This window comes from Rhipicephalus microplus, unplaced genomic scaffold (genome assembly GCF_043290135.1).
Source record: "Rhipicephalus microplus isolate Deutch F79 unplaced genomic scaffold, USDA_Rmic scaffold_15, whole genome shotgun sequence".
In the NCBI taxonomy this organism is placed as follows: Eukaryota; Metazoa; Arthropoda; class Arachnida; order Ixodida; family Ixodidae; genus Rhipicephalus; species Rhipicephalus microplus.
The window spans coordinates 9696862-9713100 of NW_027464588.1; positions in this window are offsets into that span (position 1 = coordinate 9696862).

The following is a 16239-nucleotide window of genomic DNA, read 5'->3' on the forward strand; positions in this document are numbered from 1 at the left end:
AGTCAGTGTAAGGAACGGTAGCTGTAAAAGGATTGTCAGGATCTGAAAAAAATAGAGCATTGCAGCAGAAGGTATATAGAACGTAGTGCAGGGCTTGTTCCCATGTCATGGTTAGATAAATATTTAAATAACTTCATGCTCTAAATAACAATTTGACAGATCTAGCGCCTTGTGGAAATCGGTTTCATGCGAAGCAGTCAGTGAGTAATCTTTCTGTGCTGCACGTTTTGGCTTTCAGCCAAGCATTACGACGTGGACCGACATGTCTATAACGCAATAGCATCAAAGAGCTTGTTTTGCAGAAATGCCGGTGTTGGTGTTAATGAGGGCGCTAGTGATGGTGCCTGTGGCTTGAGCGAAAAATGATCATTTTTTTGTGACTAAAAAACTGAGAAATTTGCCAATAAACATAAGTATTATTAGTTTCGAGTGAGGATGAAACCCAGGCAGCTTGCTTGGTAAGCAGGTGTTCTACAAAAAGCCACCCGTCGATTGATATGACAGTGAAAATAACTTCATCTGCTTTGAAATGCAGTGAATAAAACGGTAATGCTTTGCGAACACATCCGTCCTGTATACAGGCCTCACAATGCAATATGTAGTCTCACAGTAACGCTTCGTTGTACAAGCGTACATTGCCATCGTGCGTCGGAACATGTAGTTATGAAAACTTCACAAGGGGCCGGGCGGAAGGGGCACGCACTCGGTGTACCACCTTGTGGCTACGCCGCAGTGGCTTCGTGGTGCGAAGTCGGCTACCCATTATAAAATGCACACACATTACTTCCCGTATTTCTCGAAGACCACTTAGTGGGTGAACACTAGTTCGAAAACATTTCACGCGCATAACTAGTCGTGGTTTGAAGTAGGCCACCCGTTGCACAGAATGCAGCCATATGCGGAAACATTCATGTTCTGGGAGTGCCAAAGCGTCCCACCAGTATAACGGTGAATCATAGTCCTACACTAGTCAAGAGGGAGGTGACCTTGTCCAGCACTGACGCAGTGCCCCAACAGGCCTTGGTTGACCGAGCTCAGACGACAGCAAGAGCTCATGATCTTTCGGACTAGAACGCCCAACCTCTAATGACCTATTTATTAGCAATAAAGTATGTTTGATTCTTTCTCCGAGACAAAGCTCTTTAACCTTTGCCATTACACTGCAGCTATGCAAAGTTTGAATTTCTCGATTTGCATAATTTAATAAAAACATTGTAATAAGTAGGTAAAGTACGCACTATAGTGAGACGACATCGCATTCGTGTTTGAGTCCTTCGAGTTTTTTTTCACAGTGCGCTGGCTGAGAGCACATCGTTGGCTTGCCAGGCATGTTAGCTGCACTGGCAACTAAGGTGGATCTTATGGTATGGCGCGACGTCAGCAATCAAGCTAGAGCACAGATGTACAGTCGCAACGATGTGAACTTAATGATGCGACTACTTGAATATCATAGTCAGCTTTCGTTAGTCTTTTCCTCCAGCGTTGAGCAAAGCTTGAATGTAACATGCTGAATCATAGAAATATAAATGTATTGTGGGACTGCTACAGAAGCAGAGCTGACACTAGAACCCCAATTAACTCGATTGTATGCCACCGTCACTGCAGTTCATACGGAGCGTTCTGAAAATAAAGAGCCAGTACTGCAACAAGAACTCTCGTCACACCAAAGTGACGCTTTCATGGATTCTTCTTCCTCGGCAGTGTCACAAAATGGCTAGGCTCTGTGGTAGAATAATAAGTGCAAATGCACTTTATAAGCAACCCTGAATACGCTGTCCGTGGTGCGCCTCCTCCTTTTCCATAGCAACGGCGCGAAGAGCGGATAGGAGCGTCTGTAGAAATGGCGCAGCGACGTCACACACCACGTGATTGCGCGCGCCCGCGCATCCACGACTGGCTCGACATCGCCAAGTCGTCATAGGAATGGATCCATCGCAGGCATCAACCTCGACTGCGATACCTTCAACAACGAGTACAACGCAATCGAATGCGAGCATTGCACGCATCCTTGAAGATGTCGCGCCGGTTGAAGACACGGCAGCGCGGCGAAGGGCCTGTGATGCCGAGCGCAAGCGGGCGAAGCGGGCCGCAGCCATGAACATCATTATAGTGCAAATTTACTCTCACATATACGCGTAAACTCACCAAGATTTTTCGAGAGGGTCTAAAGGTTCCTCGGAATCGCAATGTGATCACACGGGGGAGTTAACGTTAACTCACTGGTGAATGCTAACGGATGTTAACTTTACTCCCCCTCATAGCATCACCCCATGCATTCGCACTTAACGATGTTCACCCTTGGAAAAATGCTTGGGAGTTTTTTGACTGCCACGAGGAATACATGGGTTATATTCTTGCGGAAATTTTGATAATTATTTTTGCACTCGCCGAGTAAATATTGCTGATAGAGGTTTTTTTACACACTCGCATTTATTTCCCGATGTTCGCTGTCAGCATTTCCTAAAAGATAGAAACTGCGAACCACATGGGGTACATACCTATATACCACGGCCACACCTATGTGGAGAAAGGGGTTCGATGACGTGCACGACAGGAGCGCACGACAGGAGTAAATCTTATTGGTCCTACCCACCTGCCTACACAACTTTTTACTAAGCTGCGGATGTGATCCCAAGAGCACTCACACACACAGTCAGTCAGACAGACAGACAGACAGACAGACAGACAGACAGACAGACAGACAGACAGACAGACAGACAGACAGACAGACAGACTGAAAGACAGACAGACAGACAGACAGACAGACAGACAGACAGACAGACAGACAGACGGACGGACGGACGGGCAAGCGGACGGACGGACGGGCGAGCGGACGGACGGACGGACATAATCATCGTTTGTTCACTAAGAAAGATTTCGTGTTAGCAATGAAACTAACATGAACCGAGCAGCCAAACAGCACTCGCATGAGAACTTCTCATCGTGATGTCTACACAGACAGATATGTTGTGCATAGTACTTCAGAAGTGGCTGCTAAGCATGCTAGTATTTATACAAATGGTGATCAGTGGAAGGATAGTGCCCATTATTTGGCACGTACCCGGATTTTCTCTGTATAATACTGTCATTGTATACCGTGTATACTATTGACCGTGTATGTATAACAAGGTTATTGAATCCACAGCAGAGCAGCAAATATTTTGGGCTGGTCGTATAAACTGAGCATGGCGGGATTGATTGCGGCCACTGTGGCCACATTTCGATGGAGGTGATATGCCGGGGGCCCGTTTATTGTGTGACATGAGTGCACGTTAAAGCACACTAGGCAACTTCCAAAGCTTGCCGCTGTGGCGCCTCTCTTATTCATACGGTGGATTGGGGTGTAAAAGCAGAGATATTATTATTAACAAGATTATTGGTTTTTCTGTCACGGTCAGGCGTGACTCTACTGCTTTACCATTCTTCTTTTACTCTACTAAGCTATCTTGTTTTTATTTAGCAAAATCTTGTATTTACCATTACTTTTTCATAGCTGAACGCCCATTCTAACTCCAAAGAAATCATCACCTTACGCATAATGAGCGCATCTCAGAATTGAAGAGCTTTAAAAGTGACCTGGCAATAGAAACTTATCAAAATGAAACCAAGGGTCACATGTATACGCGAAGGCGTGCAAATAAAATTTCTGTATTTATTTAAACTAGAGTTGTTATCAAAGAAGGTTGTCGTGATATGGGAGAAGACACATAAGCTGAATATCGCTGTATATGAGACAATACCCTAGCAATGTGCGCAGCTTCGCGTTCGATGGCGTACTCTCACAATTTGACAGATACTGCCAAAGCCTCAGTCAATGAAGGGAGGTACTAGCATGCGCTGAAAATAACAAACACAAAAAATCATGTTACAGCACAAAAGACAGTACTAATAACAACTTAAGAGCAACTTTCTTGCGCTACATTACGATTTCTAGCAATCATTATTTGACCAACAATTTCTTCTGCAGAACAAGCACGCAGAGTGCCATTCCAGTGCATTTAAATAAACTGAACTTTAATGCTGTGTGGACGCAGAAAGTTACCCAATTTATTCATTTACTTTACTTATTTATTCAGTACTTTATGTACTTACATATTATTCAGGATTTTACTTACCGTGATATAATTCAGTCGACAAAAAGTTGTGTGAATGCAAAACAACGATACAAGTAATGAAATAACACAAGAATGCTACACAATCCTGCATTATTAGGCTTCTTGTATATAATCAAAGCAGGTCAAAGCATACTACTTTTCACTGGATTGTTTCGTACATTTTCTGGGGCTGAAGAACTTGATTGACATCTAATGCTTCATCAAAGTGCCATATCTTATCTTCCCGTCTTTCTTGCAACCATCCTATCTAGCAGGTCAGCATCTAGCAGCAGCTGGGGAACGTTCCAACTTTCTTTCGTGTAGTTAATGGCGGAAGTCGGAAACCTGTGCGCACTAAAACCTCCACGACATATTTTTACAGTGCTCTGAATATGTGCTTTACGCAATTCTTTTTTCTTGAAGATCGTCATAGTTTGGCCGAACAGGGTAATGTCGCAATGACAGATTGAAACAGCAGAAATTAAACGTCCCAAATCAGTATCGGGACGCCCAGAAATTTCATTGTAGGCGCTGTGGTTCCGCATGTCAGTTTGAAAACATTACTGTCATGTTAAAATCAGCTGACAGATTTACAACAGAGGTTGTTGAGGCACTAAAGATAACGTTGACTCCGGGAATCCTGTGCAAGAGTATTATTCGTTAAGCTGTCTGAAAAAAAGTCCCGGCTTTTTTGTGAAATATAATTTTTCTCGTGCAATAAGGAAACCTCGTGGCACTCTGTCACGTTGTCATCGTGTCGTTACGTCGATGAAGGCGGTAGTCTTGGTTGAAGGTGGCAAAATCCTTTCGCCATGGACTGTGCGTCCCGTTTTCATAGTATGTAGTAGTAGGCACCTCTCGTTTAGTTCTTAGAATCACCGCTGCATGGTGGTACTTGTATTTGATGAATATATTGCCACGCTCGAAATAAACAAGGAACGAAGACGTGCGCACCAACAGTCTCGAAAAAAGGGACACTGAAGAAGACGACTTGCTTTTGCTTAAGTCATTTGCTCTTGGCTCCGGCATAAAAACCCACGCCGTCGCTTTTTGGACTGAACGTCTCGGTGATATGCTTACACTAAACCGCGACACTGGTGGAGGTGCTGGACTGCAAGCCTTCCGATGCTCTACACTCTATCTGGGAGCCGTTGACTACACTCAATCTGGGAGCCGTTCATGAACTACAGACATGCAGCCACCTGTTACGATACCAGCACACCGCTTCAGTCGGCGGTTGCTAGGGCACTTTTCTGAGCTGACCTCTTTGGACGAGCATTCTACCACGCATTTCGTACCTTTGCAATAGCCTCCGCCAGCCAGCCACAGGTGGTCCAAGAGATACAAGGCAGCCCCGTTTTCAATCCAGTCCAGGTAGCACTTCTTCAGCCACTTGTACCTGATCGCTTCAGTGATGCCCCACATGAAAATGTTGAAGATTGGCTTGAGCATTACGAATGCGTGGCCGACATCAACCAGTGGAATGCTCTACAGAAGCTCGCCCGCACGTACTTCACTTTCGATGACAATGCTCACACGTGGCTTGAGAATCGAAAAGGCCGTATATCGACATGGAATGAGTTTAGTCAGCAGCTGATTTACACCTTTGCTAGCGTCGACCGTCGAGAGGGGGCTCAGCAGTTTCTCGAGTCAAGACTTCAAAAACCTAACGAAACTTAGGCAATGTTTACTGAAGACGTGACGTGCCTATGTCGTCAGGCTGATCCTAATATGTCCGAGGAAAAGAAGTTGCGCTACCTTATGCGCAGCGTGAAGGAACAACTGTTCGCCGGACTTGTGCGCAATGCCCCAACTACCGTAGCCGATTTTATGAGAAAAGCCACTGCCATCATTCGTGCTCTGCACAAAATATCAAGGCAGTATGATCGCTCGTCCACTACCACCCCAATCAACGCCGCTTCACTGACTCTGCATAATCAGGGCTCTCTACGTGACCTGATCAGAGATATTGTCTGAGAAGAAACTTAGAAGCTTTGGACTCCTCCAGTGAAGACGCCAGTGGCCACCGTTGCCGAAGTCGTTCGTGATGAACTTAGGCACGCGTTTTAGGCAGCTGATATTGGTCGCAGGCAGCGTCAAATGAGTTACGGCGACGCTCTTCACCGTTCACAACTCATTCCGCCTATCACGTCATACTACCAGCCACCTACAACCGCACCTTCGTCGCAACCTTTGCAGGAGGCTTTCAGACGTCGGCCCGTGTCTCCCATGTCTTCATGCCACTAGCCACCACTTGCCGCGCCCTACTCACCACCTCAAGGGGACATAGTACGCCCACAATCTCACATAACGGACGCTTGGGGCACTGTCAATCGGCGCCCACTTTGCTTTAACTGTGATGGTGCCAGCCAAATAGCTCTCTATTGCTGGTTCCGCTACAAATCGCTTCGCCTGTCTGGGCCAGGGTACGACGGTCGCCGTGCCAACGCCAGCAACATTGTTCGCCATGACGACCCTGGTTTTCGAGGACCTCCAACAACGTGGCCTCTCTATCACGAGTCGCTTTTTAATCACCAGCCTGATTCCACCCACAGGTCACGCTCTCCATCCCCTGCTCAGACATTGTCACCGAATCGAGGTACTTTTGCTGACCATCGGAGAACAAATTCACCCAGTCCTTACCGGGAAAACTAAAGGCGGTGACCTTTCGGGGTAAGGTCGATGCCCAACCACAAGACGATAAAAAGTCCGCAGTACGGCCGCTACAGAACGACGCGAGGCCGACAAATAATAACAACGACGAAATGGTGAGCGCTGACCTCAATGTAATTATTGATGAAGAGCAAGTGACGGCCTTAGTCAATACGGGTCCTACTTTTTCCATAGTAAGTCACAAGCTGGCTGATAATCTTAGAAAAGTAAAAACGCCGTGGACAGGACCACATATAAGAACAGCGGGTAGTCAATTGCTGCTCCCTACCGCAAGATCCACAGCAAGAATCACCATAGGAGGCTCCTATTTCAAAATAATCGAAAGTGGACGAGTTGGATATGCAAAGTATAACTGTCAGTTCAAGTGCACGAATCAACAGAAACGAAGAAAGGACAAGCGCTTGGCCTCTCTTCCTTTCTGTTTATTCGTGCGCTTGAAGTGACAGTTATACCAAGCTCCTCTTTCGTCGCGACTTTCATTGTTATCCCAGAGTGCTGCAAAGATTTAATTACAGGAATGAACTTTCTGAGCGAACATGGTGCAATAATCAATATCCCGAACCACGTGGTTTTGTTTTACGACAGTGCTCGTCTGACTGATTTTTCATCACCAGAGCACAAATACTTTTGTCTCAAAGACCACAATATAGTTGTGTCGCCTCGATCATGTATCCTCGTTTCAATAGCAACTAACCTCGCTGCTTTTCACTCACGGGATTTCAGTAGCACGAGGAATAGTGTCAATGTCACCGACGGCCGAACGAACTTGCTGTTGACCCGTTTCACCTCCGAGCAACGGCACGTTCCAAAAAGAACAACTTTGGCATATTTTGTTAAGATGGCAGATTTTTGTGACTGCTTCTCAGCACTCGAAGCAACGACTACACAAGACCTACGTGCCCTAACACGTAACCTTGACGTCAGCGCTACTTTAACTCAGCAACAGCGGGAACACCTGCTTGGGCTGCTAGTCGAGTTCCACGACTGTTCTGCGTCTACCTCGAAAGTTGGCGGGACGTCCTTGACCAAGCACCGAACCATCACAGAGAACACGGCTAGACAAAATCATCAAAATTCGTACCGTGTGGTTTCTAAAGAACGAAAAGCGATAGTATAGCCGTCAACAAAAAAGCTTGAAGACGACGTGATTCAACCGTCGAAAAGCCCCTGGGCGTCATCTGTTGCTCTAGTCAAGAAGAAGGACAGCAATGTGCGTTTCTTTGTGGACTATCTAAAGCTAAATCAGGTTACAAAAAAAGACGTGTACCAGCTTCTCAGCATAGAGTATTCAATCGACAGGCTTTGAAACGCACGTTACTTCTCTTCCATGGACCTAAAAAAGTGGATGTTGGCGAATTGAAGTCGACCCCAGGGATCGTCAAAAACCGCCTTCGTGACGCCGGATGGACTGTACGAATTTAAGGTTTTACCATTTGGCTTGTGCTCCGCGCTTCCTACTTTCCAATGTGTTATGGATACCGTGGTCTCTGGGCTTAAACGGAGAACCTGCCTAGTGTAACTTGACAACGTCATTGTATTTTCTAACGTTTGACGAACACCTTGAATGATTGCAGGTGGTCTTGCCGGCCATACGGGCCGCAGGCCTGACGCTCAAGCCGGAGAAGTGTCACTTCTGCTTTCAGGAACTACAGTTTCTTGGCCATGTCCTCAGTTACGCAGGAGTTCATCCAGACCCCGAGAAAGTTGCCGCCGTCACACAGTTTCCAACACCATCAGATAAAAAGGCAGTCAGGCGTTTTCTGGGTCTCTCTGCATATTATCGGCGGTTTATTCCAGATTTTGCGCGCGTCGCGTCACCTTTAACTCGTCTCACGAGCAATTACGTTGCATTTGTTTGGGAACAAGAAGCTGCTTTCAGTGACTTGCGGCAACGTCTACACACACGACCCCCGTGCTTGCCTATATAAAAAAACAGCCCCTACAGTGCTCCATACCGACGCCAAAAATGTTCGCCTCAGAGCTGTGCTTGTGCAGCACTAGGACGACGAGGAAAGAGGGATCGCTTATGCAAGCAGAACTCTGTCACGCACAGAAGCAAGTTACTCGACCGCTGAAAAGGAATGCCTCGTCGTGGTGTGGGCAGTTATTAAATTTCGCTCACACTTTTACAGAAGCTCATTCAAGGTTATCAGTGACCACCATTCGTTGTGTTGGTTGAGAAGTCAGAAAGATCCTTCCGGGCGATCGACCTGCTGGAGCCTTAGACTACATGAATTTGATATAACGATGGTGTACAAGCCGCGAAAGTGACACACGGACGCCGACTGCCTGTCTCAATCACCGATAATGTCGGCTACTTTCCTTGATAAAGAGACAGCATTCCTTGAAATACTCGACATGTCAATCATCGCATATCACCAGCATGACGATCCTGAGCTACCTGGTTTGTTCAATCATTAAGAAGGACGAAACCAAAACGCGCCCAAAGCTTTTGCAAGGGGACTATTGTAGTTCTGTCTGCGAAGCAATATCCTTTACAAAATGAACTTCTCGTCAGACGGGTCCACCTACCTGCTTGTAGTCCCTGCCACTTTTCGTTCTGAGGTGTTGCAAGCGTGCCACAACGAAATCGCATCTGGACATTTACGCTATACGCGCCCACTGGGCAGAGTTCGAGAGAGATATTACTGGCCTAGACTCACCGCTGCCGTGAAGCACCATGTTCGTACCTGCGTCGATTGCCAGCGGAGCGAGTTACCTACGCGAAACCAGCTGGTTTGCTACACACTGTCCAGATCTCAACAACGCCATTTGACCAGATCAGAATGGACCTTTTGGGCCCACTGCCCATCTCTAGTGCTGGTAACCACCGTGTTATAGTGGCGACTGACTACCTTACTAGATACGCCGAGACAAAAGCTATCCAGAGAGGCACAGCTGAGGAGGTGGCCCGACTCTTCCTAGAAAACATAGTGCTGAGACAAGGCGCGCCGTGGCTCGGCGCGCCGTAGATTACAACGAATCGCGGCACCACATTCACTGCCGCGCTTTTAGATCGCATATTGGTGCTCAGCGGTACTATTCATCGTAAGTCGACAGCCTACCATCCACAAACGAACGGGTCGACTGAGCAGCTCAACAAAACTCTGGAAGACATGCTTTCAATGTATGTGCACATCGAGCACAAAAACTGGGACGAGATTCTCCCTTACATAACATTTGCATACAATACTGCTAAAGAAGGAACCACACGGATAACCCCATTCAGCCTTGTTTCTCGGACGAGAAGTAAGGACTATGTTGAACTCGATGCTGCTACACTAACGCGATGACAACAAAACGAGTGCTTACGCGTTCGTTCAACGTGCAGAGGAATACAGGCAGCTCACACGTCTTCGAATATAGAAACAGCAAGAGTATGACGCTGGTCGCTATAAGCTAGGTCATGCACCTGTAACGTGCGAATCCGGGGATAGGGTATCGGTGTGAACCCCTGTACGAAGACGGGGACTATCCGGAAAGTTGCTCAGAAGATACTTCGGACCTTATCGAGGGCTGCGATGACTAAGTGACGTTACCTACGAAGTCGTCCGAGATAGTCCAAACTGTACAAGGCGTCGCGAGCACCAACCTCAACTTGTGCACTTAATGCGCATTAAGCCATACGTCAGCGAGTGGCTGAGCGAAGCACTGTCGCTTTTATAAAGTGACCTTATGCGCGAATGACAGGCTCAGCTATAGCATCGGGGCGATACTCTTTTAAGAGGAGGCAAATGCCGCGCTCGAAATAGACAGGGAACGAAGACGATTTGCGCGCCAACAGTCTCGTGAAAAAGGGACACTGAAGAAGACGACGTGCATTTTTTTATGTCCTTTGCTCTTGGCTCCGGCATAAAAACACACGCCGTCGGTTTCTGGACTCAACGTCTCGGCGATCTGCTTACGTTGAACGGCGACAATATGATGAAGGGATGCGACATGGCTGTACTTATAGTGCCCACTAGGTGAACGAACGGGCGGTCGGACAGACGGACGAATGGTCGGATGGACGAATGGATGGACAGATAGACAGCCAGAGACAGACAGACATATATACAGATAGACTAACAGACAGACAGATGATCGGACGTACGGATGGACGCGTGGACGGACATAAAGACTGACAGATGGATGAATGGAAGGACATATAGACGGACAGCCGCAAGGATGGATGGACGCATAGGCGGACAAAAGCAAGAAAGAACGGATGGATGGAAGCATGGACGGACTGATGGACGCTTCGCCCCGCTCATGATTATTCACTCCGTGAATATGCTGTGTTTTTGCTTTTAATTGGACGAAACTGTGCCGAAAAAACAAAACATTACTATACAGTGAACACAAGCTGTAGATTGATAACAACGAATAGGGCGTCAGCAGTCAATACTATGTGAAGCTCTGAGACGTGTCTAAGTTTGTACATGTGCCTTCGAAGATTCCAGCTTCATTGCTAGCGGCGGCGTAAGTTACACAACAAACTCTAATACTTGCGTGGCGTTCGTGATTTCATCATAAAGTTTTAAAATTATCTAGATGATGTATTTGCTTATTTCAATACCCTCAGAGCCCGAAAGTGTTTAGAATAGTGTGTCCCAACATATGCAGTAAGAATAAAAGGAAAGAGAATTAAAAAGCAGCTGAAAGTAAACAATGCAGTCAACAGCAGCTTTAAGAGCAGTGATGTGATTAGCAGTCATTCAGGTGTGGTTTGCACACAGGTGTTGTTACAATTGTAATAAAATAGAAACTGTTGCAGGCTCGTGTGCTCAGATTTGGGTGCACGTTAAAGAACCCCAGGTGGCCGAAATTCCCGGAGCCCTCCACCACGGCGTCTCTCATAGTCATATGGTGGTTTTTGGCCGTTAAACCCCACATATCAATCAATAAATGAAGTAGAAACATGATATTGTGTTCTTTTATTCTGCCGAAAAAGTAATTGGCGCGTGCAGCGATACCTATCGCCATTACCTGTCTTCTCTTATGTACGTGCAGCCAATATTCCTTTTGCGTAACTACTCAATAAATATTCAGTTGAGATTGTGCCCTGTGTAGTTGTAGTTTCTCATCCTCTATTCTCTAGATATAACTGGTGCTGTTTTAAAGCAAGCATGAACCAACAAGCCCAAATATCTATCTTGGCAAGGTCACAGCTTCTATGTAATCTGACTGCGTCAATGCGCAAAAAAAAGAACTGCTTAAACCACTCCGTCTTTTCACAACTCCGTTGTCAGAACCACATTTCGAAATGTTAGTACGTGTGAATGAAGGCAGTGAGCTCGGTATGCTGCGTGCAGTCCTCCTAAAAGAGTTCTGGCACGAGAGTTCTCAATTTTCAGTGGCTGATCTACAATGTGAATGAAGAAAGGAGTGTAAAAGCTTTGAGTAACTGGTATCTAATCACTTGCGTAGAAGAGAATTTAAAAGAATCCGTCATACACCCCCTCCCTAAAATAATATTTGTTTCTGGAAAGCAGCTATAAAACAAAACTGCTAAATGGATCATATGAAAGCTTTGAAGCCTGTAGTTTTTTGTTTTTGGCAAGTAGTTGAATTGAATTAGCACTTGAACCAATGACAGTCACTTCATAAGGTGCTCCTCCTCTTGTCATGTTGTGGGTTATTGTCCTGTAATCAACAAACAATATTTGTGAGACACTGGGCATGCTGGAGGGCACACTCCAAATCACAATTTAACTTGCTGAAATGGACATGAAGCACAATCATGAAAGCTAAAAGTTAGGAAAGATACAGTAGAATACAAACGTTAAACAATGTTCGATAAAAGCGAGACATACCAAGGAACGTAAAGTTCGAAACATTTGAATCAGACACTAAACGTGACGTCAGACGTGTCTTAACTAAAGTTGATTTTCAGATCAGCAAAATCACTTGGCTCCCACGTGCTCACACATGTCTCAAATGCTTCTCTGGAGCACAAGTGCTTGGCTGAATGGTAGTGATTATTTCACTCGATCTGTTTCTCTTGATAGAACATTCGCAATTTAAGTTAACACGCTGCTTTTTTATATGTAAGCTCTTGAAGAAACAAGAATTCTACACTTTGACTCGATGGGTACGCACAAAAATCAAACATTGGCTGCTAGATTTACAATTGTTTTTCATTAATTGTGTATAGTTCAAGTAATATCTAAGATAGGTAGGTTCTAGTGTGATAACAGGGCTCTGTGCCAATGCATGTTAACAGGAAAAATAAAGCCCTTATTGCTATTGCACCGCAACTTTGACGGCCTCCCCCCACCCCAATTGTTTCTGGCATGAAGTATGGTAGCCAGTTTTTTTTTTGTGTTGTACGCCAGTGAGCAATACTAAAGAACTGACTTAAGCAACGTTACTAATAACCAATTACGGTTGTCAAAAAAAGGACTCGTGTTAAACAATTTTGCTCAGAGTATTTCTTAAGAAAGGTCATCATGAAACTTTTGGTGCGTTTATGAGAAGGCAGCGAAAAACAGTTTGTGCTGAAAGACCAGGTAATAGAATTTAATTGCACGGGTTTCTATACAGCGTGGTGAGATTACATCTTTTGGGTATTTTAAACTAAAATTGGCATAAGCAAAGCACTGAAGGAGTCTGTTTAAGTGAAAGTTTATGTGTAGGTGAATCAGCTCGAAACGAAACCTCTTCATTTAACGTGATGGTACCAACATTCTAACCAACACACACACACACACACACACACGCACACACACACACACACACACACACACACACACGCGCGCGCGCGCGCGCGCGCGAACACACACACACACACCACGCACATGACACCCAGCTTTGTTCATACCTACATTTCATTTCCGTCTGCATCTTTCACATACCAAAGGTATGTGCCTGTTCCTGCATCCAAGTCGTCAACTCACTGAATCAGTGAGTTGCGCGTGCAGGCATTCTAGCTGAATGCCGCCTGCCGTAGCCGTTGTTGCATAAATGGCAGTCATGTTTGTAAATTGTCCTATCATCTGAAAGAGTCAAATAATACAATAACATTAGCGAGCATGGTCATTTGTGATCTTGCAATTGAGCTGTTTTTAAAGGCATGTAGTTTTAGGAGTTCATGAGTTAATAGAGAAAAAAACAATGTGACTATCTAAAAGTTGCTCGGCGGGAGAACAGCAATGTTTATTTTTTTCATGGTGGCATTAGGATGTTTACTTCCTATTTTTTAAATGTTTATATGAAGTTTGATATATTGATTCTTTAAGCAAGAAGAAAACGGTGCCTACGTTAAGACATTGCCCAGTAGCATGGGACCACTTGCGAAACAATCATCAAAGCTTTTTGACGGAGTAGTTGAAGATGAGAAAGAAGGATAATATTTTGGTTGGCTTTATGTGCATGAGACTTTAAACAATGTCAATGCAAGCTTCAGAAAAAAAAACAAGCAACGTATGGCAGCTCCCATACTTGCAATCTTGAGGAAGACTGTAGTATGGACACCCAGCGATTCCCATTCGTAGGGTTCGCACTGCTTCGTTTATCAAAACTCCCACGACATCAATGTTTGAGGCAACCATGTGAACTTTTTAAAGACAATAATCTTACTGGGGGACCTTCGACACCAAAAACTTGGTCTGTCTCTCTTTCTGTGCGTCTGTATATCTGTACGTTTGTCTGTTTGTCTGTAATAACGACCTCCCTAACGGCACCAAACAATACCTCAAGCGCCCAACCCCATCAGCAGCGCTAACCAATGTTTCTCGAGTTTCATCGTTTATACTTGTGCGATTGTCTATTAAAAAGGAAAAATTGCGTATATCTGAGACACCTTAACAACACATTGATGTTTCGTAAGTGTGGCTTTTTACTAGAGAAGGCACACACAAGTAATTTTATGGACCATAGCGTTTATCACGCTGCGCTGACAGTGCAACGTGAAGCTCAAAAAGGCAACCGTTTCCAACGCTTTGTTAAAACGACACGGTGGTGACATCTGCTCGTGGCTTCGCGTTCTTCTCCTTATCGCCTGCGAGACAGGCGCACATCTTTTTCTGCGGGCGCTGACGTCTTCCTTCGTTTTCCAAGATAACTGTCAGATGGCGCTCGTGTCTAACGTGTCTTGATGCACTCTTTCGCCTTCGCTACATGAATTATAACTTTACTGCACCACTTCCAGAATACAATTCAGCAATTTTCTCGTGCAGAACATCAAATAAACAGTATGTTCACTCTCTCCACATGAAATAATATCGCCATTTGACGACATTTTCAGTGAAACATGCAGATACGGCGCCATTGTTTTTTCGTTAGAAGTAATCTTACTATAGTTGGGTACAACTTTCGAAGGCAGTGGCATTTTGCCCTCAAAGCGGATGCACACGAGCCTCTTCCAATAGGCGCACACTTCAGGTGACTTCATGAGCCGGACGGCCGGTGACCCTGCTGATGGTGAACATGCTGTCATCGTTGTTTCCAGCTCAGTGCGCAAATGACCGATCGTTGGCCGCAGTGTGATAAGCTAACTGAGCGTCTAGCTGCCTGAATGATCATGTTGAGCTCGCTACTGCTAATCAGGGAACAATATTGTTTCAGTTTAGATATGCAAAAATTAAAATATTTTTATGCCACTTCTCAAATCGAACGTTTTGTGTGAGACACGTTGCTTATCGGCATCTGCGATCCCACATATGCAGCAGCATTTTCATGGTTACAATTTTACTGAAGTACTCACGATACACCAATCTTATTTATACTCACAAATAGGCGTTTTAGAAGCAGTTACAATTTTTTTCTCGCAACTATTTCTTTAGTCGCGGAGCGAACTGGCTGCTGCGCTTCGGTTAAATAGGCGGGGCGCCTCTCCTGTCTTCTAAAGTTGTACCCAACTAGGGGAAGGTTACAAAACGGGGCGTGCAACATATGCGCTACTTTCGCTGCCTGCTTAGGAATTTCTCGGCACGATTTCTAGTGTATGATACTAGAAAAGGCTAGAAAATAGAACGCTTTATCGAGTTCCTGGTTGTGACGTGAGTTGAGATACTATCAGATGTAACAATGCAGTGCCCGCGAAGCACAGGCGAGGAACTTTCATTTTCTCGAAGTAGTGGTGATGCCGTCATTTGCAAGTAAGCGTAGTTAGTGGCATGCTTCTTAAACGTTTCAGCATTATTGCTAATCATTGCGATTACTTTTTGGTTGCTTAATTATTGTATTAGGCTGAATGTTGTTCGTTCAGTTTAACTTGGCTTTGAGAAGGGCTAGCCCCATCGTGGCCTGCATTGATTGCATTACTGTGACCGCGACCATGCCACAAGAGACTTATAGATAAATGATAAGCCGGATCCTTGAGGCGCTGTGCACTTTTAACATCGTGGATGCTGTTAACATCACCACATTTCACAACTTTTCTTGCACTTCGCTGCAATCCACATGACGAAATAATATGGGCTGTATTGTGAACAAATTTTCATTGGGCTGCATATTTCAAACTCGGCCTTGCGAAAATGTAAAAGCACTG